This window comes from Sciurus carolinensis, chromosome 8, assembly GCF_902686445.1.
Source record: "Sciurus carolinensis chromosome 8, mSciCar1.2, whole genome shotgun sequence".
NCBI lineage: Eukaryota > Metazoa > Chordata > Mammalia > Rodentia > Sciuridae > Sciurus > Sciurus carolinensis.
Genome location: NC_062220.1, coordinates 21,239,310 through 21,266,967, shown reverse-complemented (window position 1 = coordinate 21,266,967; position 27,658 = coordinate 21,239,310). Strand labels below are relative to the sequence as shown.

Below are 27,658 nucleotides of genomic sequence, written 5' to 3'. Positions count from 1 at the left end.
TTCTATAAGATGCAGGGTCTCTGGTCTGATTCCGAGGTCCTTGATCCATTTTGAGTTGAGTTTTGTGTAGGGTGAGAGATAGGGGTTTAATTTCATTCTATTGCATATAGTTTTCCAGTTTTCCCAGCACCATTTGTTGAAGAGGCTATCTTTTCTCCATTGCATATTGTTGGAACCTTTGTCTAGTATGAGAAAATTGTATTTATTTGGGTTTGTGTCCATGTCCTCTATTCTGTACCATTGATCTACCTGTCTATTTTGGTACCAATACCATGCCGTTTTTGTTACTATTGCTTTGTAGTAGAGTTGAAGATCTGGTATTGCAATACCCCCTGCTTCGCTCTTGCTACTGAGGATTGCTTTAGCTATTCTAGGTTTTTTATTCTTCCAGATGAATTTCATAATTGCTTGCTCTATTTCTGCAAGGTACATCATTGGGATTTTAATTGGAATTGCATTGAATCTGTATAGCACTTTAGGTAGTATAGCCATTTTGACGATATTAATTCTGCCTATCCAGGAACATGGGAGATCTTTCCATCTTCTAAGGTTTTCTTGAATTTCTTTCTTTAGTGTTCTGTAGTTCTCATTGTAGAGGTCTTTCACCTCTTTTGTGAGATTGATTCCCAAGTATTTTATTTTTTTCGATGCTATTGTGAATGGGGTAGTTTTCCTAATTTCTCTTTCTGAAGATTCATCACTTATGTATAAAAATGCATTGGATTTATGAGCATTGATCTTGTAACCTGCTACTTTACTGAATTCACTTATGAGTTCTAAAAGTTTTCTGGTGGAATTTCCAGGTTCCTCTAAATATATAATCATGTCATCAGCGAACAGGGATAGTTTGAGTTCTTCTTTTCCTATTCGTATCCCTTTAATTTCTTTGGTTTGTCTGATTGCTCTGGCTAGAGTCTCAAGGACGATGTTGAATAGAAGCGGTGAAAGAGGGCATCCCTGCCTTGTTCCAGTTTTTAGGGGGAACGCTTTCAGTTTTTCACCATTTAGAATGATATTAGCCATGGGCTTAGCGTAGATGGCCTTTATAATGTTTAGGAATGTTCCCACTACCCCAATTTTTTCTAGTGTTTTGAGCATGAAGGGATGCTGTATTTTATCAAATGCTTTTTCTGCATCTATTGAAATAATCATGTGATTCTTAACTTTAAGTCTGTTGATATGGTGAATGACATTTATTGATTTCCGAATGTTGAACCAACCTTGCATCCCTGGGATAAAACCCATTTGATCGTGGTGCACTATCTTTTTAATATATATTTGTATGCGATTTGCTAAAATTTTGTTGAGAATTTTTGCATCGATGTTCATTAAGGATATTGGTCTGAAATTTTCTTTCCTTGATGTGTCTCTGTCTGGTTTAGGTATCAGGGTGATATTGGCTTCATAGAACGAGTTTGGTAGGGTTCCCTCCTCTTCTATTTCATGGAATAGTTTGAGGAGTATTGGAATGAGCTCTTCTTTAAAGGTTTTGTAGAACTCGGCTGAGAACCCATCTGGTCCTGGACTTTTCTTTGTTGGTAGGCTTTTGATGACCTCTTCTATTTCATGGCTTGAAATTGGTTTATTTAGGTTGTGTATGTCCTCCTCGTTCAGTTTAGGTAATTCATATGTCTCTAGAAATTTGTTGATGTCTTCGAGGTTTTCTGTTTTGTTGGAGTATAGATTTTCGAAATAGCTTCTAATTATGTTTTGTATTTCACTCGTGTCTGTTGTGATGTTTCCTTGTTCATTCCGAATTTTAGTAATTTGAGTTTTCTCCCTCTTTCTCTTTGTTAGTGTGGCTAAGGGTTTATCAATTTTATTTATTTTTTCAAAGAACCAACTATTTATTTTATTAATTTTTCCGATTGTTTCTTTTGTTTCGATTTCGTTGATTTCGGCTCTGATTTTAACTATTTCCTGTCTTCTACTACTTTTGGTATTGGTCTGCTCTTCTTTTTCTAGTGCTTTGAGCTGTAGTGTTAAGTCGTTTATTTGTTGATTTCTACTTCTTTTTTTGAATGCACCCCATGAAATAAATCTTCCTCTAAGTACTGCTTTCATAGTGTCCCAGAGATTTTGATATGATGTGTCTTTGTTCTCGTTTACTTCTAAGAATTTTTTTATTTCCCTCCTGATGTCTTCTGTTATCCATTCATCATATAATAGTGTATTATTTAGTCTCCAGGTATTGGAGAAGTTTCTGTTTTTTATTCTGTCATTTATTTCTAATTTCAATCCATTATGATCTGATAGAGTACAAGGTAATATCTCTATCTTCTTGTATTTACTAACAGTAGCTTTGTGGCATAAAATATGGTCTATTTTAGAGAAGGATCCATGTGCTGCTGAGAAGAAAGTGTATTCATTCTTTGTTGGATGGTATATTCTATATATGTCCGTTAAGTCTAAATTGCTGATTGTGTTGTTGAGATCTATAGTTTCTTTATTCAATTTTTGTTTGGACGATGGATCCAGTGGTGAGAGAGGTGTGTTAAAATCGCCTAGTATTATTGTGTTGTGGTCTATTTGATTTCTGGAATTGAGAAGGATTTGTTTGACGTACGTGGATGAGCCAATGTTCGGGGCATAGATATTTATGATTGTTATGTCTTGCTGATTTATGCTTCCCTTAAGCAGCATGTAATGTCCTTCTTTATCCCTTCTGACTAGTTTTGGTTTGAAGTCCACGTTATCTGAGATGAGGATGGATACTCCAGCTTTTTTGCTGTGTCCGTGTGCATGGTATGTTTTTCCCCATCCTTTCACCTTTAGTCTATGGGTGTCTCTTTCTATGAGGTGAGTCTCTTGCAGGCAGCATATTGTTGGATTTTTCTTTTTAATCCAATCTGCCAGTCTGTGTCTTTTGATTGATGAATTCAGGCCATTAACATTCAGGGTTATTATTGTGATATGATTTGTATTCCCAGTCAATTGACTCATATTTGTTTTTGACATGATTTGGTTTCTCCTTTATTTGGCTATTCCTATAGGCTAGCGCCTCCTGTTGCTGATTTGCATCGTTGTTTTTCATCTCTTCCTCATGGAATATTTTGCTGAGAATGTTCTGTAATGCTGGCTTTCTTTTTGTAAATTCCTTTAGCTTTTGTTTATCATGGAAGGATCTTATTTCATCGTCAAATTTGAAGGTAAGTTTTGCTGGGTATAAGATTCTTGGTTGGCATCCGTTTTCTTTCAGGGCTTGGTATATGTTGTTCCAGGCCCTTCTAGCTTTTAGGGTCTGGATTGAAAAATCTGCTGATATTCTTATTGGTTTCCCTCTGAATGTAATTTGATTCTTTTCTCTCGCGGCCTTTAAAATTCTGTCTTTATTTTGTATGTTAGGTATTTTCATAATAATGTGCCTTGGTGTGGGTCTGTTGTAATTTTGTATGTTTGGAGTTCTATAAGCCTCTTGTACTTGGTTTTCCATTTCATTCTTCAGATTTGGGAAATTTTCTGTTATTATTTCATTGAATAGATTGTTCATTCCTTTGGTTTGTTTCTCTAAGCCTTCCTCAATCCCAATAATTCTTAAATTTGGCCTTTTCATGATATCCCATAGTTCTTGGAGATTCTGTTCATGATTTCTTACCATCTTCTCTGTTTGGTCAACTTTGTTTTCAAGGTTAAATATTTTGTCTTCAATGTCTGAGGTTCTGTCTTCCAGGTGTTCTATCCTATTGGTTATGCTTTCTATGGAGTTTTTAACTTGGTTTATTGTTTCCTTCATTTCAAGGATTTCAGTTTGGTTTTTTTTCAGTATCTCTAACTCTTTATTGAAATGATCTCTTGCTTCCCGTATTTGGTCTTTTAACTGTTGATTGGTGCGATCATTTAATGCCTGCATTTGCTCTTTCATCTCCTCCTTCAATGCCTGCATTTGCTCTTTCATCTCCTCATTAGCTTCCCTGATCGTTTTAATTACGTACATTCTGAACTCCCTTTCTGACATTTCTTCTGCTGTGCTGTCATTGGGTTTTATTGATGTAGTATCTAGGTTTGTTTGGGACATTTTCTTCCCTTGTTTTCTCATAATGGTCAGTTGTCAGTGGGACCCTGAGATATTGCAGTTTTCCACTATTGGCTTATAGTGTCCCAGTAGATTTCCAGTGTATCACCTCCCAGCCTTCAGTAGCCTGATGTCTTGGAGGAATCTGATAAAGCAGCTCATTCGAAGAATACTGCCCGTAGCCCCCTACTGGTTCCACGTTTTGGAACTGGCTCTGTGCGGAAATGCTCTCACTGTGGGCCTGCACCGTGCAGCTGGCCGTGTGGGAAGAGCCCACTGCCGGAGTGTGGAAGACTACCTTGGGAAGACTCAAGCTGCCCTGCCCGGCTCCGCTAAGCCACCTCTATCTGGGCCTGCCACCCGGGCTGAGCTTTACCCAGTGGGCAGACTCACCCGTGGCTCTATTTCAGTCCGAGTCTCTCTATGCCTCCCCCTCTTAGCTCCTGGGTTCTGGAGCGAATGGGGGTGCAGTCTCCCTCTAGGCCGCCATCTTGGATCTCCCCGTGAAGAGAGCCCGCAGCCGGAGTGGGCAGAGCCGCCTGAAGAGGTCTCTGGCTGCCCTGCCCTTATCCCTGAGGCTGCTTGCAGATCGAGGCTCTCCGCTGGTTCTTTGCAGGAGTACACTGCGCTGCAGCGGCTCCGGGACTCGGAGCCTGCTCTGTTCAGAAAGGCTCTCACTAGCGGGCCAGTTCCGTTCCGAGAACCTGGAGAAGCTGGCTGTGTGGGCGGGGCCCACCGCCGGAGTGCGCAGGACTGCCTGTGGATGACTCTAGCTGCCCTGCCCGGCTCCGATAAGCCACCTCTATCTGGGCCTGCCACCCGGGCGAGCTTTACCCAGTGGGCAGACTCACCCGTGGCTCCACTTCAGTCCGAGTCTCTCAATGCCTCCCCTTCTTAACTCCTGCGATCTGGAGCGAATGGGGGTGCAGTCTCCCTCTAGGCCGCCATCTTGGATTGCCCCGTGAAGAGAGCCCGCAGCCGGAGTGGGCAGAGCCGCCTGAAGAGGTCTCCGGCTGCCCTGCCCTTATCCCTGGGGCTGTTTGCAGATCGAGGCTCTCCGCTGGTTCTTTGCAGGAGTACACTGCGCTGCAGCGGCTCCGGGACTCGGAGCCTGCTCTGTTCAGAAAGGCTCTCACTAGCGGGCCGTTTCCGTTCCGAGAACCTGGAGAAGCTGGCTGTGTGGGCGGGGCCCACCGCCGGAGTGCGCAGGACTGCCTGTGGATGACTCTAGCTGCCCTGCCCGGCTCCGATAAGCTACCTCTATCTGGGCCTGCCACCCGGGCGAGCTTTACCCAGTGGGCAGACTCACCCGTGGCTCCACTTCAGTCCGAGTCTCTCAATGCCTCCCCTTCTTAACTCCTGCGTTCTGGAGCGAATGGGGGTGCAGTCTCCCTCTAGGCCGCCATCTTGGATCCTCGATTTCTTCAATAACCCACCACTCATCTTTCAAAAGTGTGTTATTTATTTTCATGTATTTGTGTAGTTTCTGTAGTTTTTCTTGCTATTTATTTCTAGGTTTGTTAGGAACTAAAAAGATACAAGATGTTATTTCAACTTGTATTTGCTGAGACATGCTTTGTAGTCTAATATATGACCAATTTTGGGAAAAGTTCCTTGACTGGCTTAAAAGTCTATTCAGCTGTTGTTGGATGAATTATTTTGTAGATGCTTATTAAATCCATTTGATCTATAATATAATCTAAATATGTTGTATCTGTTGATTTTCTGTCTGGAAGGCCTATTAATGAGAGTGGTTTACTGAACTCCCCAATTATTGTTGTTTTAGGACTTATCAATTCCATTATCTAATAGGGTGCATTAATATTTGGGGCATAAATATTTACTATCTTTACATTTCTTGTTGAATTGCTCCCATTATCAATATGTAGTGATATCCTTTGTTTCTTCTAATTTTGGTTTGAAGTTTGTTTTGTTGGGTATGAGAGTTAAGTATTCATGCTTGCTTTTGGATTCCATTTACATGAAATATTATTTTCCATCCTTTCACTTTCAGTTTGTAAATGCCTTTGCATGTGTGGTATTTCTTGGAGACAACATATAATCAGGTTTTGTTTTTTAATCCAGTAGTCTGGCCTATGCATTTTAATTGAGAATTGAGACAATTTACATTCATTGTTACAGAGATATGTATGTTATTTTATGTGACTTTAAAAATTGTAATGTTTGAATCAATCCTGGTTCTTATTGGCTTATCTATTCTTCTGGTCAGATTTATTCTTTCCCAAGCTTCCTTGGTTATTTTTATTTTCCTCTTCTGTGTGAAGGATTTCTCTTAGTCTCTTTTTCAATGCTGGCTTCGTAGTCATAGATTCTTATGTTTATGCTTATATTGATTCTTTTATTTCTGCTTTGATTCTGAAGGTTAGCTTTATGGATATAGTAGTCTAGGTTTGCAGTTTTTATTTTATTTTATATTTTTTTACAGACTGCATTTTGATTCATTGTACACAAATAGGGTACATTATTTCGTTTCTTTGGGTTTACACAATGTAGATTCATACCATTTGTGTAATCATGCATGTACATAGGGTAATGATGTCTGTCTCATTCCACCATTTTTCATACCCCACTTCCTTTCATTTCCTTCTATATAATCTAAAGTTCCTCCATTCTTCTCTCACCCCACCCCCTACCCCCATTATATATCATCAACCACTTATCAGAGAAAACATTCATCCTTTGGGTTTTTGGGATTGGCTTATTTCATTTAGCATGATATTCTCCAATTCCATCCATTTATCTGCAAATGCCGTAATATTATTCTTCTTTATGGCTGAATAATATTCCATTATGTATTTATACCACAGTTTCTTTATCCATTCATCTGTTGAAGGGTATCTAGGTTGATTCCACAATCTAATTATTGTGAACTAAGCTGCTATAAACATTGATGTGGCTGCGTTACTGTAGTATGTGAATTTTAAGTCCTTTGGGTATAAACCGAGGAGTGGGATAGCTGGGTCAAATGGTGGGTCCATTCCAAGTTTTCTGAGGATTCTCCCCACTGCTTTCCAGTGAGGCTGCACCAATTTGCAACTCCACCAGCAATGTAAAAGTGTGCCTTTTCCCCCACATCCACACCAACATCTATTATTGCTTGTGTTCTTGATAATAGCCATTCTAATTGGAGTAAGATGAAATCTTAGAGTTGTTTTAATTTGCATTTCTCTAATTACCAGAGATGTTGAACACTTTTTCATATATTTATTAATCACCTGTATATCTTCTTCTGTACAACTGTCTGTCCAGTTCCTCGACTCATTTATTGATTGGGTTCTTTGTATTTTTGGTTTAATGTTTTGTAAGTTCTTTATAAATTTTGGAGATTAGTGCTCTACCCGAAATGCATGTGGAAAAGATTTTCTCCCACTCTTTTCACATTATTGATTGTATCCTTTGCTGAGAAAAAACTTTTTAGATTGAGTTCATCCCATTTATTGATTCTTGCTTTGATTTCTTGTGCTTTGGAAGTGTTAAGGAAGTCTGATCCTAAGCCAACATGATAAAGATTTGGGCCTACTTTGTCTTCTATTAGGTGTAGAGTCTCGAGTCTAATTTCTAAGTCCTTGATCCATTCCGAGTTTAGTTTTGTGCAGGGTGAGAGATAGAGATTTAATTTCATTTTACTGCATGTGGATTTCTACAGTTTTTATCTTTAAGGATTTGAAATGCATCATCATCTGCACTCTTAGCCTTTAGAGTTTCTCCTGAGAAATCTGGGATGCTGATGGGTTTGTCTTTATAAGAGACTTGGTGCTTCTCTGTTGCAACTTTTAAGATTTTTTTTTTCTGATTATTTTACATTTTAACCTTAATACATCATATATAGAGGTTCTTTTCTGGTCCTGTCTATTTAGAGTTCTAAATACCACCAATACCAGCATGCCCATGACATTCCTGAGATTCGTGGAAATGTTTACTATTATTTCACTGAGTAAGTTTTCTGTGCTTAGTCTTAATCTCCTCTCCTTCCTCAAGACCTATGAGTCTTGAGTTTGGCCTGTTAGTGTTGTGGCAGAGATCTTGTATATTCTGGTTTCTAACTTTTTTCCTTTGATACTGAGTGAATGTTCTAATTTATCCATGTTCTCCTCAAGCCCTGATAGTCTTTCTTGTGCTGGATCTAGTCTCTTGTTGAGATTCTTCACTGAATTTTTTATTTGATTGTTGAGGTTTTTTATTTCCAAGATTTCTGTTTGGTTATTTTTCATAAACTTTCATTACTGAAATGCTGTTTTATGTTCCATATTTTCTCCCTTAGTTCATTTCTTGGTTCTTCTTTTAATTCTTTGATCATTTGAACAGTCAAATGAATTCTTTGTTTGGCTTTCATCCACTTTACTGTTTAGAGATTCAGTTATTGGTGAGTTATGAACTTCTGGAAGTGTCTAGTTGACCTGTTTCCTTATGTTTCCAGTGATTCCATGTCTTTTGTTTTTTGTTGTTACATATATATTATGATGGATTTCTTTTCCTCAGTTATTTGAGGGTCTTTTTAGTGAGTGCCTTGGGCTCAGGGTATAATGCATCAAAGCAACCAATCAACATAATCAAAGTGTTAGGTGCAGCCCGTAGCAGCACCTTGAGAGAAGAGACTAAACTACTAGTAACAACAGTAATGTAAGAGCTAACCATATATCAACATATAATGAACAATTTACTAATAATGATTTCTGTGACTACTAACAAATGAGAAAAGGGGGTGAGAAATAATATGGAAGAGATTGAAAAAATAAGCATTAATGGTAGTATGCTTAATATGTTATTTATAAGAAGAAAGGAGGTAAATTGTAGAGGAGGAAAGAGAAGAAAATACTGAAGAGAGAAAGAAATAAAGAATTAAAGGGAATAGAAATGTGAAGGAAGAAGAGATGTGTCAAGAAACTTATTTGCGAAAATACATTAAATTAGAAATATGAAAAAATAAATAATGAGAAAACAGAACAAAATAACTTACAAATAAAGTGAATGGAATAAGAAACATGCAGAGGTCAAAATTTATCCTTGTTAATGTTTGAAAAAGTATGGATGAGGGAAGAGAGAAGAAGAAATATGGAGAGGAAGAAAGAAAACAGGAGGGAAGAGAATAAAAATGAGAAAGAAGAGGTATCAAGAAAAAAATCCAATCATTTGAAAAAAATACATAAAATTAGGTAGAGCAATGACAAAAAAATAATGAGGGAAAACATAAAAGAAAAACTTCCAAAGAAGCAAATACAGAGGTCTTCTCCCCGGGCGCGGCTGTGCTGTCAGTGCTGTCCCATCGCCATGCCCTGGAGGTCTGCTGCCCTCAATGCTGCCTTGGACGCCTGGCTGCCATCTGCACTGCTGCCGCCACCGCTGCTACCTTTGACACCACTGCCACCAGAGCTGCTGCGGTTCCCTGGAGGTCACCTGGGGGTCACCTCTCTGGGTGCTGTTGCACCATATCTGCTGCTGCTGACCCCCTGCCTGCTGCCACTGAGTCCTGCTACTACCACTTCCACCACTACCCAGAGGCCCGCTGCCAGGGGGACTCCAGGTGTGGTTGCACGTGGCCACATTCATTTTGAGATGACAGCCAGAGCCTGGGGTTTGTTTGGAGTGCCTGTGGGTTTGCTGCCATCTTGGGGCACAGCCACCCCTGTCTGGGGACACTGGCCAGAACCTGGAGGTTCAGTATTAGGGTGCCTACAGGTTTGGTTGCAACTGGGGTCTTCCTCCTGGAAGTGTGGGTTGCCACCATATATTTGCTCTCAGGATTGCTCATCTCTGGTGGTCTCTCCTCCAGTGGCTTTGAGATCGTGAGTTGCAACTTGGCTGAACCCAGGGCATCTGAGGCCCAGAGTGGTGAGATAGTGACTGGGTCTGCCAGGTCCTATCTTGGCCAAGCAGTATCGTGGGAAGTCGGAGACAGGACTGAGAAGCTTTTGGACACTGTTCCATTTTCCCCTGAGATCTATTTCATTTTTATTTTTTTCTTCTCTGGCATCTCTCTACTCCATATTTGGAGCAGGGTGTTTTTTGTGCACCAGTTTGTTGAAGACAGTGATATATGCATGGTGTTTTGCAATTCTGCTATATATTCTGTATATTCTTATATTTTTAATTTTTTTTTTCTCTTTATATATATTCTTCCTCTCGCTTGTCTGTCTTCCTGGATTCCTTTTCTACCTTTTCTCCACCTAACTGCCAATCTCTATTGGTTCCTCTTCCACTCTTCCTATGGATTTTTGCTTCCCTTGTGAACTCCATGCCCTATACTTTTTCTGTTCTTTCTTTGTTCAGATTTACAGGTTGTAAATCTGTTTGGCAAATTTTTTGTTTTTATTGTGGACAGTGATTGAACTCATCATTGCTGTTTATAGTGAGAGGGCAGTGGATGCCTTGCTGGGAGCCATTAGATTTGAGGCTGTACATTGTTTGCACTGGATGTTGTTGGTATTGGTTTCTCTCTTAAAGGCAGGATACTGGAAATCTTCAATGACAATATAGGCCTACAGGGTAGAATCTGTATTGCCTCAGATCCATACAACTAGATGGGAAAACACACAAGCAACATGAAAAAACAAGGGAACAAAATACCACACAGAAACCAAGATGCACCAATAAGAGAAGCCACTGACAACACAATAGAAGAAATGTCCTACAAGGAATTTAGAATGTACAAAGGTAATCTGATCTGTAAAATAAAGGATGGTATAAAGAGTGGAATCAAAGAAAAAATACAGGAAGTAAAATATCACTTCAATAAGGAATTAGAGATTGTGAAAAAAAAAAAAGCAGAAATCCTCAAAATGAAGAAATCAGTCAAATTATATATACAATGGAAAACATCACCAACAGACTAGACTATTTGGAAGACAGAACCCCAGATAAGACAAAATATTTGATACTGAAAATAAGGTTGAACATGCAGGGAAGATGGTAAAAATCCATGAACAGATCTTCCAAGAATTATTGGATAACATGAAAAGACCAAGTTTAAGAGTTATGGGGATAGAAGGAACAGAGATACAAACCAAAGGGATTCACTATCTTTTTAATGAGATAATATCAGAAAATTTCCCAAACCTAAAGAATGAAATGGAAAATCAAATACAGGAGGCTTACAGGACCCCAAATATACAAAATTACAGCAGGCCCACACTAAGACACATTATAATGAACATGACTAAAATACAGAATAAGAATAAAATATTAAAGGCCAAGGTGGGGGCGGGGCAGGGAAGCAAATTACTTATGGGGAAAACCAGTTTGGATCTCAATTGTTTTCTCAACCCAGAGACTCAAAGCTAGGAGGTCATGAAACAACATATTTCAAGCTCTGGAAAAAAAAAAATGGGTGCCATCCAAGAATTTTATATCCAGCAAAATTAAGTTTCAGATTTGAAGATGAAATAAAAGCCTTCCATGATAAACAAAAGTTAGAAGAATTCACAATAGAAAGTCTATACTATAGAACATTCTCAGCAAAATATTACATGAGAATGAGGTGGAAAAAAAAGTGAAAACCAGCAAAGGGAGGAACTATACTAAAAGAATAGTCAAAAGAGAAACTAAATCAAATTAAAAGCCAGAAATAACCAAAATGACTGGAAACACAAGTCATATCTCAGTAATAACCTTGAGTATTAATGGACTAAACTCATCAATCAAAAGACATAGACTTGTAGATTGGATTAAAAAACAAGATCCAACAATATTTGTCTGTGAGAGACTCACCTCAGAGGAAGGACATCCACAGACTGAAGGAGAAAGGATGGGAAAAAAATATAGCACTCATATGGATTACATAAACAAGCAGGGGTTTCCATCCTCATATCAGATAAAGTGAACTTCAAGCCAAAGTTAATCAGAAGGTACAAGGAAGGTCATTTCATTCTACTGAAGGGAATTATACAGTAGCAAGATATAACAATTGTAAATATTTATGCTACAAACAATGGATCATCTATGTATGTCAAACAAATCCTTCTCAATTTCAAGAATCAAATAGAGCACAACACAATAATACTGGGTGACATTAACACACCTCTCTCACTACAACAGATCTTCTAAAACAAAAACTAAATAAAGAAACTATAGAACTAAATAATACAGTCAATAATCTATACTTAACAGATATATATAGAATGTTTCATCCATCAATGAATGAATATACTTTTTTCTTGACAGCACATGGATCCTTCTCCAAACTAGACCATATCTTATGCTACAAAGCAACTCTTAGTAAATACAAAAAAAATGTAGATAATACCCTGCATTCAATCAGATCATAATGGACTGAAATTAGAAATCAATGATAAAATAAAAAAGAAGTTACTCTAATAAGTAGAGACTAAATAATACCCTATTGAATGATGAATGGTAGAAGAAATCAAGGATGAAATGAAAAAATACTTAGAGGTAAATGAGAATACTGATACAACATACCACAATCTCTGGGACACTATGAAGGCAGTACTAAGAGGCAAGTTCATTGCGTTGAGGTCATTTATTAAAAGAATAAAAAGTCAACAAATAAATGGCCTAAAATTATATCTCAAAGCCCTAGAAAAAGAAGAACAAACCAATTAAAATCAGAACTGAAATTAATGAAATTGAAACAATGAAATAATTGAAAGAATTGACAAAACAAAAAGTTGGTTCTTTGAAAAAAATCAATAAAATTGATAAACCCCTAGCCACACTAACAAAGAGAAAAAGGGAGAAAACTCAAAGTACTAAAATATATGATAAAAAAAGAAATATCACAACGGACACAACTGAAATACAGAAGATAATTAGGAACTATTATGAAAATTTTGAAAACATTGACAAATTTCTAGAGACATATGACCTATGTAAACTGAATCAGGAGGTCATACATGATTTATACAGAAAAATTTGTAGTTATGAAATAGAAAACGCCATTAAAAACCTACCAATTAACAAAAATCCAGGATCAGATGAATTCTCAGTTGAGTTCTAAAAGACCTTCAAAGAAGAATTAACACCAATACTCCTCAAATTATTCTGTAAAATACAAAAGGACGAACCCTTCCAAACTCATTCTATGAGGCTAATATCACCCTGATATCAAAACCAGACAAAGACACATCAAGGAAAAAAAAACTTCAGACCAATATCCCTGATGAACATAATGTAAAAATTCTCAATAAAATTCTGGCAACTTGCATACAAAAACATATTAAAAAGATAGTGTACCATGATCAAGTGAGGTTCATCCCAGGGATGCAGGGTCGGTTCAACATATGGAAATCAATAAACTTAATTCATATCAAGAGACTTAAGAACAGCTATCGTATGATCATCTCAATAGATGCAGGAAAAGCATTTGACAAAATATAGCACCCCTTTATGTTCAAAACACTACAAAAGCTAGGGATAGTAGGAGCATACCTCAAATCATAAAAGCCATATATTCTAAACCCAAGGCCAACATAATTCTAAATGGAGAAAAATTGAAAGCATTCCTTCTAAAAACTGGAACAAGACTGGATGTCCTCTTTCATCACTTTTATTCAACATTGTCCTTGATCCTAGCCAGAGCAATGAGACAGAAGAAAGAAATTAAAGGTGTATACAAATAGGTAAAGGACTCAAACTATCACTATTTGCCAATGATATGATTCTATATTTAGAAGATATAAGAAATTCTACCCTAAATCTTCTAGAACTAATTAATGAATTTAGCAGAGTAGCAGGATATAAAATCAGTATCCAGAAGTCAAATGCATTCCTATACATCAGTAATGAATCTACTGAAAGAGAAATAAAGAACACTACCCCATTCACAATTGCCTCAAAAAAATAAAGTACATGGGAATCAATCTAACAAAAGAGGTGAAAGACCTCAACAATGAAAACTACAGAACGCTAATAAAAGAAATTGAAGAAGACCTTAGAAGATGGAAAGCTCTCCCAATCCCATTTTCCTAGATAGGCAGAATTAATATTTTTTAAAATGGACACACTACCAAAAACATTTCACAAATTTAATGCAATTCCTATTAAAAGCTCAATGACATTCTTCATAGAACTAGAAAAAGCAATCATGAAATTCATTTGGAAAAATAAGAGACCCAGAATAGCCAAAGCAATCCTTAGCAAGAAAAGTGAAGCAGGAGGCATCACAATACCAGACATCAAACTATATTGCACAGCTATAGTAATAAAAACAGTTTGGTATTGGCACCAAAACAGACACGTAGACCAATGGTACAGAATAGAAGACACAAAGACAAACCTATATAAATACAGGTATCTCATACTCTACAAAGGTGCCAAAAACATTCACTGGAGAAAAGATAGCTTATTCAACAAATGGTGCTGGGAAAACTGGAAAGCCACATGTCACAAAAAGAAATTAAACCCTTATCTCCCACCCTGCATGAAACTCAACTCACTGTCGATCAAAGACTTAGGCACTAAAACTATTCATAGAAAAAGTAGGCACAAATCTTCACCATGTTGGCCTAACTTCCTTAACAAGACCCCTAAAATGCAAGAACTTAAATCAAGAATCAATAAATGGGATGGACTCAAACTAAAAAGCTTCTTTTTAGCAAAAATAACAATCAGTAATGTGAAGAGAGAACCTACAGATTGGGAGAAAATCTTTACCACATGCACGTCAAATAAAGCATCAACCTGTAGGATATATAAAGGACTTAAAAAACTTAACACCAACAAACCAAATAATCCAATCATTAAATGGGCTAAGGAACTGAACAGACACTTCACAGAAGATATACAATTGATCAACGAATATATGGAAAAATGTTCAACATCTCTAGCAATTAGAGAAATGCAAATCAAAACTACTCTAAGATTTCATCTCACTCCATTCAGAATGGCAGTTATCAGGAATACAAGCAACAATAAATGTTGGTGAGGATGTGGGGAAAAAGGTACACTCATACATTGCTGGTGGGACTGCAAATTGGTACAACCATTATGGAAATCAGTATGGAGATTCCTCAGAAAACTTGGAATGGAACCACCATTTGACCCAGTTATCTCACTCCTCAGTTTATACCTAAAGGACTTAAAAATCAACATTCTACAGTTGACACAGCCACATTTTTATAGCAGCTCAATTCATAATAGCTAAACTGTGGAAGTAGCCTAGATGCCCTTCAACAGAAGACTGGATAAAGAAAATGTCTCTGTGTGTGTGTACACACTCAGTGGAATATTACTCAACTTTAAAGAAGAGTAAAATAATTCTGGCATTTGCTAATAAATGAATGGAGTTAGAGAATATCATGTCAAAAGCCAATTCCAAAAAAACAAAGACAATGTTTTCTCTATGTAGAAGCTAATTCACAATAAGGGGTGGATAGGGAAGAACAGAGTTACTTTATATTAGGTAGAGGGGAGTGAAGGGAGGGAAAGAGATATGGGGGAAGGAATGGTAGTAGAATGAAACAGACATTATTACCTCATGTACATGTATGACTACATGACCGATGTGATCCTGCAGTATGTATAATCAGAAAAATGAGAGATTATACTCTACTTCTGTATGATCTATCAAAATGCATAAATGCATTCTACTGTCATGTACAAATAATTAGAACAAATAAAATAAATTAAAAAATGTAAATAGAATATCAATTATAAAAAGCTTAAGATTTCTCTTTTTTGGGTTTTAAATTGGAGGCTCTTTATAGAGCTTGAATTTTAGATTCCACCAGCTTTGGTGAATAGGCATCTGCTGGGGTGAGCTCTGCTGGGCCTTCAACTCTGGCAGTCCCAATGGTGATGGGGACCTAGAGCATATGCCTGTAGACCTTGGGTGCAGGCCCATGAGTGATGGCATGGGAGTGTGTGTGACAGTGGTCACGTTCAGCCTCTGTTGTCAGACTCAGTGGTGGAGATGGCAAATGCAGGCTGGAGCACTTGTGCTTGGTTATTGGTTACATCAGTGGTGTGACAAGCCCACCTGTGCTTCTCTGTAGTTAATGGAAGGCCTACAGCTAGAGATAGGATTTTTCTCAGAAAGCAGTTATGGTCTGCTTTAACACGTGCACAGATGGGCAATATAGACTCAAAGTTCTGTGCCATATTTTTGGAATATGGCATGGATGAATTTCAGATTCTCTGTGTCATCAATGACCTGTTCATCTTATATGAAGTATGTGTTCTTTGGAGACTCATTGTTTGTATAGTTTTCAGCTTATTGGTTCTTCTCCCAGGTGCCAGGTATTTGAACCCTGGTCTGTGCACATGCTGGGCGAACGCTCTACAGGATGAGCTCTCCGCCCACCTTGTTTGGGTAGTTTTAAGCAATGTAGTTTGTTGGTAAACTCCCCAGATCAACTTTTTGTAAAATGTACTATTAGGTAAGTAAATGTGTTAATCTACTGGACATTGTTATTAGGTATAAATCTGTTCGTTATTGGGAAATGCTTATGAAGGGTGTTGAATTTTAGCCAGGTATGGTAGTACCCATCTGTAACCCCAGCTCCTCAGGAGAAGCTGAGGCAGGAGCATTGCAAGTTCAAGACTTGTATGAACCGTACAGTCAGACTCCAACCTATTGATTTTAGTGTTAGTTGATGTTAATCTATTCTTTCTGTGAGTGTTTAGATAGCAAGGAATCAGTGAGGTTGTTCCTGTTTTTAGCAAGGAAACTGTGTCATTACTTAATATGCTGAACTTACTTTCTCTTCCTTATAGGCAGGGAAGGGGCGATCACGCATCTACTTTCAAATGATGAATGTACAAGTAAGAAGACAAAGGGCAAAACATACACTCCTGGGTTGAGACTTTCTGAGATCTCATAAACATGATTTTTCTCATTATTCTGGGAATAATAATGAGATGGTACTGAGGTGAAAGCACTATGGATATCAGGAGCTGTGAATTTATTGAACTTAATCTGAAAGAGTTTCTGTCATTTTTCAGAAACCCACAACACGATAAAAATGTATCAGTGATCAACAATAAATAGCCTTTCCTAAATCACATTTGATCCTACTTTAGGATATCAGTTTGAAAGACTGAGGCCAATATTCCCTAGTAATAACCTATCAGGAAATGATCTAGTATGTATTTCAATAGATGGAGAAATGATTGGGTCTTTAACATGTGATGATGCAGTTGTTGATCACTTCTCTTGTTTGGTATGTGTTTTCTGTGAATGTGGCCTTAACCTTGAAGGAGCTTACATTCTGGCAAGGAGAGACAGATGGTGAACAAATACAAAAGTGTCTCATCTCATAATAAGTGCAGTGGGGAAACTTGCAGTAAGAGGGAGACAGGGGTCCTGGGGATGAGGTCATGTGGTCAGCTGTTGTTGCTTTTAGCTGCATTTGGAATCCCCTTCATTCCCTCGGACACCTCCGTCTGATTCTTTCTTCAAAATGATTTAGGAAAAAACTGAAAATAAAGTTACTGAGTGAGTAACATTGGTTTTTGTGTCCCAAATTAATTGAGTAGATCTGTACTAGCTCGATTTTTGTCTTATAGAGTACAAGTACAGAGCTTTGTAGTAACTCTTTTTCATGTGATTCAAAGCCCTTTTTTATTTATATTTGTTTTTGAAAGCTATAATTTCTAGAAAACAGACTGTTTGATAGGTACCTGGATATTGTATTTGTTTTCCTTCTCCTTTATTTTGCTTTTCTATCTGCTATTCATTTTCCTCTTTTATTTTAAAGCTGATAGAAATTCTATTTTATTGCATTAAACCTTATAAGGTTTCAGTTTTCATTTGGCTTGCATGGCTGTAAGGCAATTATTCCTAAACTGCATATTAGGAATTCTTCCAACTATTCTGAAGCTCAGGCCACATCCAGACTGATTAAATCAAAATCTCTTGTGGTATGGGATGGTGGGCCATTGGCTTCAATTTTTGATATTCTCATCAGTGATACTGATGTGCAGACAACTTTGGAACTATTGGTATAGGGTTTACCTTGTGCCATGGAATAGAGAAAAAGTCATTGTCATTGTCCTGATTTAACACCAGCTCTAAGTAGTCAGAAACACAATTTGTGTAAGACAGACATCACACGGTGATCTTCACATTTATGTAGAAATATTGTTTGAAAATGCTTTTGTTGCCATCCTCTCTTGTAGTTTTGGAATAGAGCTCATGAGTATTTAGCTTTTATTCTGATTTTATTGTCTGATTATTTGGTCAAATGAGTTTAGTTTAATAATCAAATTAGATGATTCTTTAGGTTTGGACTGACTTAGTACTTTTCAGAGATGTCATCTTAATGATCTTGCTTTTGCATCTTTGCTGTGGGTCTTTATCTGGGCTTTAATGAACTGAAATTGGGGCACAGATTTATTAACTGACGTGGCTATGTGCAGGGTGGCAACATGGAAACAAAGTGGATTTAAATGCAAGAAGTTCACAATTGTAGTCCTGATTCAACAAGTTACTAGTGCTGTGCAGCTTGGACAAATCACTTTTTCTGTTTTTTGATATCATATCTGTAGAGAAGAGATACAAATATCATGTCTACATTATCAAATGGTTATGAGAATGAAATATTTTATGGGAAGAATGTTTCATAAGATACAAAGCAGTATACAAATTTATAATGGCATTGACATTGTTGTCATCATAACCACTACCCAGTGCTAGGGAGAAAAAAGAGTGGAAGAGTCTTAGGCTTGTTTACATTGAGCAGTGTTTCTATTCTGGTGCTGCCTTCAGTAGTGTGCATACGTTGTTTAGTCAGATAAACCACATATGTGTGTTTATACACATAAGTCTATAGTCTGTGGGAGGATTTATCTAGGTCAAGAACAATGCCCAAGTCATTTGCTGTCATCCATCATACTTCTTTTTTCAATCTGACATATAGACTTTCTGAAACAGGTTTTCAATTGGTCAGTCTTTGGCCAGATGGGAACCAGATATTTGTATAAATTGCAGCATTGACAACTCTTGTTGATAGGAGACTGCTGTCTCAACTTGATATTGGTTTGAGAATGCTGATCAGTAGCTTTTGCTTAGCTTGACACGATAAGAGAACGTTGTTATAGAAGTCTGTTTTCTCTGAGATTCATCCCAATACAAATTACTTGTGGTTGCTTCACTCTTAAAATGGAAGAAGTCATATTCCTCTGGCATTCCTTTGTGGGAGTTTAGAGTTCATGTTAGTAAAAGGCTGGGTAAGTGCTGAGCATTTCTAAAGAGTTTGGGGCTCTTGCAGAGTATGAGTGAAATTGTCTTGATTTATATGTGACCTTGAAGTGATTCTGAGAGACCTTCTTTGCCAACTGTTAAGAAGAGAATTGTGCTGTAACTTTTTCATATCTCAAAATAACAAATAAGATGATGGGTTAAGTGACTTTGGGACACTTGTTAAAAGACAATGTCCTTCCTAGGATTTCTTATATTTTGGTGGAGAAACCTAGGTTTTAATACTCTCTTTACAGAACACTGGGAAAACTGGGAATTGCAGGCTCCATGAGGTTTGGAATAAGGAAGAATTTTTTTTCCCAGAAGCTCTTCTGTGAGCAATTTACAATTCTTGTCTTATAAGGTGTTAGGCATAGTTAATCTCATCAGTAATGTGATTGTGAACAGATCTGCTATAAAGCCTTTTTGAATAAATAAGCTTCTTAATTTGGCTTTATGCCTCCCTAAATGTGAGTGTAACTTTGGACTTGGAATTCGACTTGGAGACTTTTACGTTGAAGAAGAAATTAAGAATTTAATTATTCTGTGTTTATATATATATATAAAAACTAGGATATTTATGAAAGATACGAAAGTTAAAAAAAATCACAGTAACTTAAGTCTAGGGAATTTTAAGTCATTTGTGATATAGTCCACAAATACTAAAAGTCATATGATATCTAGGGATGAGCTAATGTTCCCAATGTATTGCCAAATGATAAAAAGCATGTTTAAAAATAGTCACTTTTGTAAAAATTGAATGGCAAAACGATCGGAAGGATTCAGATTAAAAATATATTATTAGATACGATGAGTAAGATTAGGGATGATCTTTTCCTTTGTGAGTTACTGTGTCTTTCAAGGTGGTTGATGTAAAGAGCAGGCTCTGAGTTACTCCATGATGAATAGAATAGTAGTTTTTAGGCTGTGCCTAACTGTGAATTAAGTTTGCCATGCATTACTCCATTTTAGCATGAGTGCCAAGGTAGAATGATGCTATACCTTGTTTGTACAAATAAACAACTACCATCTGCCCAGCACTACCATAAGGCACAAGTTGATATATAACATATTAGTGCCATTTATCAAACTAAATCAGGACACATGGGCATCCCAGATCATATCAGAAATATCAGACGCAGGAACGGATCACCCTCACCAAATGTTAGCCTCCTTACCTAAAACTCATAAAAGGAAGAGCCCCTGCACCTCCCCCCCGCCAGGACTGGACACACTGGCACTGGTCTCTTATCATGAGCCTTGCTGAGGAAAATCACCACAGCAATAAACCTCCAATTTTCTATCCCTGACTTCAGCTCAGCATGGTTTCTTCTGCCAGTGATGACAATGCGAGGCCCACTCCAAGCTGACACTTTCAAGTTGACAATCTGAAAGTGCCTCCCTCTGAACCCTGCCTTGACAACTCTGTGGCACTGGTTCTTTAAAACCTTATCTGACCACCTCCAGGGACTCTTTGCATTCCTATTGCTCTCTGCCTTTGCAGAACATCCTGTCACTTTGTGGCCTCCTTAACCCTTTCTTAGTCTTTTTTAACCTCTGAATTTAAGTGTGCATATGTCACTTGTGACTTGAGTGGTATAAATATTAGGAATTAAAATTGGAGTGGAATAAAAGAACTTGTGATTGCTTAACCTAAAATTATAGTGGAATAGCATGTGAATTTACTGTTATAAACTAAATTCTGATGTTGTGGAAAGCTACAGTTTATATTAATGCAAAGCTTGCTCACTGCAATTGAGCATATATTAGCTTTGAAGTTTAGAAGAAAAATAAAGTTGAAGGAAAAAAGTGCCATTCTGGGCCTCATTTAAAAAAAATTAATTGTTAAATTGGTTCTCATTTTTTAAAAAAATGTTAATCCATAGAATTGGGTAGAAGCCCAGTTTCATCAACCTTTAAGCTCTCATACAATAGAAAGTTCTAACCAGGCACAGTAGTACATGCCTGTATTCCAAGCTACTTCGGAGGCTGAGACATGAGGATGATGCCAGCCTGGAGTATTTAGGAAAACCCTGTCTCAGAATATAATTCAAAAGGACGGGATATAGCTCACAGTAGAACACCCTTGGGTTCAATCTCTGGTAGCTTAAATACTAAACAAAACAAAACAAAACAGAAACAACCAGAAACCTTACTTTTTGTTACAATCCACTGGTGTTGGATTTGTCTCTGTTTAGCCAAAAATTGAAGAACAGGACACAGATAGCAAGCAAGCCGCAGGGTTATTGCAAAAGCGACAGATAAAGACTTCTCTGAGGAGAAGGGACCCTGGAACTGGGAGTCCAGTGGGGGAGTTTTGACTTGTTCTTTTATGATCTCTGGAATTACCTCCTTTCCTTATCTCCTCCCCTGTCCATACTTGCTTCACTATTATTGATTGGTGCCCCCGCGTCCTTGTGTCTATTTTAGGTTTTCTGTTGAATCTTCTCCTTAGGAGCTTAACTATGGGAGTGTCTGTTTGATTGGGTTCCCCATTTGTGTCCAGGAGAACTTTCGTCAAGGAGGACCTTGACCTCATTAGAAGGTCCTTTCTGTGCTCCTTTGTTCTGGTCCTGCTGACTTCCTCACTCGCCATCTTGCCCTGGCTGCCTAAGCCCTTCTGTGTCTCCCTCAACTTCCTCACTAGATACTACCATTCTGTGAAGCCTGACTGATGGAATTTCACAGAAGACCATAAGCCTCTATTTCAGTAACAAAAGTTAAAAGAAGATACTTTCACTTTAATAAAATATAGGAATAATTTGTGGTGGAATACTCAGTGTTCTATAGAAGAATTTAAAAAGCCCAAGGAGGGCGGAGGGAACCCAAGGCAAACTTAAAGATAGCTCAATAGAATGGAATGCTTTTAAAACAAGTCTGTTTTGATGGCAGTAATGGGGTGAGACCTTTCATGAAACTAGAAGTCCCATTTAATTTATTTTGAGTTTTGTTTTCTAAGATAGATTTGATGGTACTTTAATGAAGAAATCCACAGGTAAAAGATCTTTTCTTTGACAACACTTTATTTTACAGGCCCCCCTCCTTTCATTCACTTATCAATAACTTCATCTCATTTGCTTTATCCTGTAAATTCCATTATCTCCCAGGCAGTCCATTGCATTAAGCCGTTAGTACCTAATATTGCCTCATTTACATTGACACATGCTTGACCTCAGCCCTTCTCCTCTCTTTGTTAATGCACCAACAAGCACTGATATCTCTCTGGAGCATTATCATTTGGCTGTTAGCTGAACTAATAACAACCCTTCATTTGAGCTGATGAAGGTTTATTAAATAAAAACATGCAATAACCCTTGCAGTAATGAAGGGAGAATGGAGGTAGACTGCATCCTGTTTTTAATGGTGAGAGCACTGCTGAGTCTGCATTATAGGAATTGGTTTCCTGAGGGAGATGGGGCACCTGAATGGGCCTGATCAATATTGTGTTATCAGACTGATTTAAGAATGGGCATTTTTGACTGCCTGATTTGATCAGTGTTGATTAGCATATGGGCTGAGGAGGTAGGGGGAAAAGGTGTTCTTGCTCCAGGCACTTGTCCTTGCTCGGTGATGCAGCTCTCTGGGGAAGTCTGTCTTCAGTACCAGACTGTCAATAGCCCGAGGCCTTCAGACAGTGGCAAAGCTGAGCCATAGGGAGCCCAAAACATCTTCTTAGTCTTCTCTAGTGATGCTGGGATCAAACATTGTTTTTCCTTTGAGTTCTCCAACATTCCCCCAAAACTTTACCATAGCCATGACCCTTGAAAGGATTCTCTTAATTCTCCCCTGCAGGTCCCATACTCCCCGCCACCAACATTTTTGTTTGAAGATCAGTCCATCCTCTGTGCTTGCTGGTGTCATACTACAAACAGAAGTGAAGTGGATGATAGTATTGAGTTTATATTTCAGAGTTGGGATTTTTGTGAACATAGGTTTATTGCTTTGCACTTTTATTTCACGTACATAGAATATGGTATTAGTAAAATTGTTCTTAATTTATCTGAATTGGTTACATACACGGGGTTCCATGAAGGTCAAGATTTCCTACAAGAGTGCTGTAAAATTCCAGTGATACCAAAGCATTTAGACTTGCTCCTAAAACTGTTAGGTTTATCAAGCTGAAATAACAGCAGAGAGAGTAGCTGTCCAAAGCAATAAATTTAATTGAGAATGAATGGGATTATAATCCAGGGTACACATGCTGTGATGAATCATAGGCACATCCATTGATGGAAAGGAAGGAAAAGGTTTTTAAAGTAAAATGAGGAAGGTTACATAAGTTGTTTTGTAGAAAGAGACTTTAGTCCAAGTTTAAACAAACAGGGCTTGGCACATGTTCTGGCGGAAGCATTCTTAGTTTAAAGTAGCCTATGTGTGAGGTTGTGGTTTCATAGAGTCATGTGCCAGTTTTTAATTTTAGGAATGTGCATGTAAGGGCTCCTCCTTTATGACCTCCTGATTCCATTTTGTTAGGGTTTGGCATAAGTGACTTCATTTTGATTTTGACAACTTTCACAGGTTGAACCATATGAAATAGCCAATATTTGATCATTTTTGACTTGTAAAAACACATTTTATATTGTTCAAATTAATACAGGAAAGATACCATATTTGGTTTTTGTTTTTTCAAACTGCTTTCAGTATGTTTTACCAGTTCCTATCTGATAAAGGTCAAAATTTCTGCAAATAAGGTATAGCAGAATAGTAGTGTTTAGTAGGAAGGATTGGGGGATTCTTGTTTCATGCATAGTAAAGGTCTTCCCTGCTCCCTTAGAAGTGGGTCTGAATCACAGGGAGCTCACAGGGAGTCTTGGAGGTTTCTTGTACCTCACTGAAAGTCCCTGAGCTTAAAGGTAAACACTTGGGGGTCAGGGCCACCAGAGCAGCCTTGCCTGAAGCCACTGAGAGTTACCTTCTAGTAATTAAAGGGTAGAGTGCCAAGAGCAATTTTATGTGAGCACCAAGTCAATCTGGTTTTCCAAGGCAGTTTTTCTGTTTTTCATAGCCAAAGATTTTTTTTTTTAATATTCTTATTTAGTGAGATTGTTCAAAGGTTTGTTTAACTTGTGTGATCTTATTTACGTGGAGGAAGGGACTAGGTATCAATTCTCTGTAGTAGCCTATTTTCATATCTTTTTATTGCATTTGTAAGTTGGGTGGTGATAACGTTTTCAGAGTAGTAATATTGTCTTACTAGAAAAATGCCTCCCTAAGGGAGACTTACTATTGAAAAGAGACCTATTGAAAACTGTCAAGCCTTTTTTTAACTGTATAATTACCAAAGTCCTGCAAGAAATATTTATTTTGGACTCAACAATAGCAATGCAAATTCTTGGGTTACAAAGTTGTCAAAATAAGCACGTTCTCTCACTAGCATATTGTTTAGTTATCAGGTTGTTTTTTTTTTTTTTTTTTTTTTTCTTTCTTTTTAATAAAGAATTGAGTTTATTTCTCGCACTCCAGAAGTTTGGTATCGGCATCTGGTAAGGGCTTTCTTGTGACATCGTAACAGGGCAGAGGATATCACATGGTGAGAAAGAGCAAGTGTGCTAACTCAGGCCTCTCTACCTCCTTTTTTTTCTCCCCGAGGGTAAGAGTACTGGGGATTGAATGATAGGCACTTGACCACTGAGCCATATCCCCATGCCTACTTTTTAATTTTATTGAGAGACAGGATCTCACTGAGTTGCTTAGTACCTCGTTTTTGCTGAGGCTGGCTGGCTTTGAACTCAAAATCCTCCTGCCTCAGCTTCCTGAGCTGCTGGGATTATAGGCATGTGCCAAAAATATGGAATGCTTCATGAATTTGCATGTGATCCTTGCTTGGGGCCATGCTAATCTTCTCTGTATCATTCCAGTTTTAGTATATGTGCTGCTGAAGTGAGCACCAGATTGGTTTTTATTTACTTAAAATTTCTAATTTTTTAAGATTGAACTTAGTTATTTTTAAAAGTGGTTATTATTATCATTTATCTTTGTGCATCTCACCTTTCCCAAATTAAAAAATGAAAAGATTAGTAGTTTCTTTTACAGGATTTCTTCAGTGAAGGAGCTTCTGAGAATGGCAAACTTCATTGTAGAAACTACTAAATTAAATATTTTTAACTAGAGGTTTGAGTCAGATTAGCTTAAGATAAGCACTTAACTATGAAATAGCAGTTTCCTGTACTTTATACTAAAATTAATTGAAAAATCAAATTTGGAACAGAATTTATGGGTATGGTAGTTCTTAATCACAGATATTTTCCTTTGTTGTAGACCTGTATCTCAATTCAAGGCAAAAAACTTTTTAAAAATTCTTGATTGTGTACATTTTAACTATGTGCTTGACCTAATTTTTGTGTTACAGAAACATTTTTTGAAATTTGTTTTCTTCCTCAGATAGGTTATAGTAGCAAAACATGCTATCCTCTTCAATATTGTGTATTAAAGTATTTTGGAATGTTTGTTTATCTTCATAATCCTAAAAGAAATATTTGTTTTCCAATTTAAACCAGATTTCTGTTATCTTTATGAACAGTTTCCAACTGTGTTGACTAAAACACTGATATTCTGTTAGATGGTAGTTAAATGTTCTAAAAAATATTCCCTGCTAATAGTATCTTTTTCCTACAAAGTTTATTTTTAAGAATATATGTAAGAAAAATTCCAAATATATTTAGTTGACTTCTCATGATATAGAACTCTAACTTGAAGAAATGGTGTGGCATACTGGAGAATTGCAAGAGTTCATATTAGAGATCATTTAGGGCATAAATGATTCTATAAATAAATACATAGGCAGTATCTATTAATTTACTCTGATGTTTCATCTGCCCTGTCTTGTCCTGTAATTTCAGTGTTTATATTTGACATCATTCAAATTACCTGTCACACTTTTGCATTGATTTAGTTTTTCCCCCACAGTATTGGGAATTGAATCTTGTGCCTCATGCATGCTAGGTAAGAGCTCTACCATTGAGCTACATCTCAGGCCCAGAGTTTGATAATTTCTTATAGCCACTACTCCGTTAAGTTCATTTTGTTGCTGTCTAGTTGAATCTAACTGCATCTGTTAAATTTCTGTTGATGTTTTATCAGTATCATTTTGAAAGTGCTCTGTAGTCATTGAATTGGGAAAATCCAATGTTGTGGATTAGATCTCGAATGTTTCCCCAAAGCCTATATGCTAAAGACTTAGTCCCAAGCCTTAGTTGTGCTTTTTGGGAGGTGATAGAATCTTTAAAGGGTGGAACCTCATGGAAAGAAATTAGGTCATTGGGGGCATGCCCTTGAATGGGGTATTGAGACCCTGACCCTTTCCTCTTTTTCACTTTCCAGCCTCCAGGGGTGAACAGAGCTCCTCTGCTACACATTCCTGCCATGATACATTGGGCCACCCCAGGCTCAAAACAAGAGCCAAACACCATGGACTGAAACCTCTAAAACTATGTTGCAAAATAAAATGCTCCTCTTTATTATAAGTTGTTTATTTCAGGAATTTTATCCCAATGATGAAAAACTGACTAAGCCAGTGAAATAATTTATAACTTTTTCATATATTTAAAAATGCAGTCTTAGTTATGTATATTTCTAAAAATAGAAGGTTACTTAATTATTTTTCTTTTAGTAAATTCTTTAATAGGCAAAGATCAGAAAATAAAACACTGTATTTTCTAATAGAAATAAGAGACTATTCTTAATTCCCTTTTGTGGCAAGTTTTCCAAACTTTGAAGTTCTAAGATTCCCCGTGATTACATATGTTAATTTTATTTTGGGTCAAGGAAACATTCAGAAAGTTTGTCCTGTAAACAATTATAGTGGTTCAATGAAGACAAAAACACTTGCTGAAAATGCTGTTGGAACATCAGGTAAATCCTCCCTGAGATTCTTTTATCCACCGAATAAATAGGTATTGTTTAAAATAATTTCTGTGAACACAGTGTATGCCAGGCACTGCATTAGGTGTTATACCTGAATTAAAAAAAAAAAAGTTGATTAGATTGTTTTGAAAGTTGATATTGTCATATAGTTTTGTATTTGGAACACGAACTGTTTGGGTTAAAAATCTTCATGCAAATTTCTACAAACAAATCAAGTGTGGATGTGCAGTGGGTGATTTGTAAGCTTAAACATCTCAGCTGGATTTAATTACCTCGTGGGATAAGGCTACAAGATGGGCCAGTGGTTTACCAAATTATTTTTCATTTTCTGGATCTCGATGTCACTGAAGGTTAATACATCCTCTTTTCTTCATTGGAGATCCAAGTTAAAAACCATTTTAGGGCATAAGTGTAAATGAATTTGTTGTTTTTCCTCCTTGGGGACACTGTGGTCATTTCGTGAGGCTGCCTTTCCATTTGGAATTGCTGGCAGCTTGCACACAGCCAGGGGCTCTTGTAGCAGGGGCACTTGCAAGTCAGCGTGAAAATGAACTGGCAGGGCTTCAGAGGGCAGAGCTGGCCCAGGGCTTGTCACTCTTCCATTCCTTGATTCTTTCTTGCTTAACTTA

The 27,658-nt window shown here is 37.4% G+C and overlaps 1 protein-coding gene and 1 non-coding gene across 2 annotated transcripts in view; one reads left to right on the top strand and one right to left on the bottom strand.

Moving 5' to 3' along the window:
• The window catches only part of Exoc4 (exocyst complex component 4), a 778,625-nt gene that overhangs the window by 55,352 nt on the left and 695,615 nt on the right, over window positions 1–27,658 (top strand). The gene's annotated exons all lie outside the window — the stretch shown is intronic.
• LOC124992082 (U6 spliceosomal RNA) lies at window positions 24,949–25,054 on the bottom strand. The gene has a single exon (XR_007110077.1). It is a non-coding gene; the product is annotated as a U6 spliceosomal RNA (small nuclear RNA).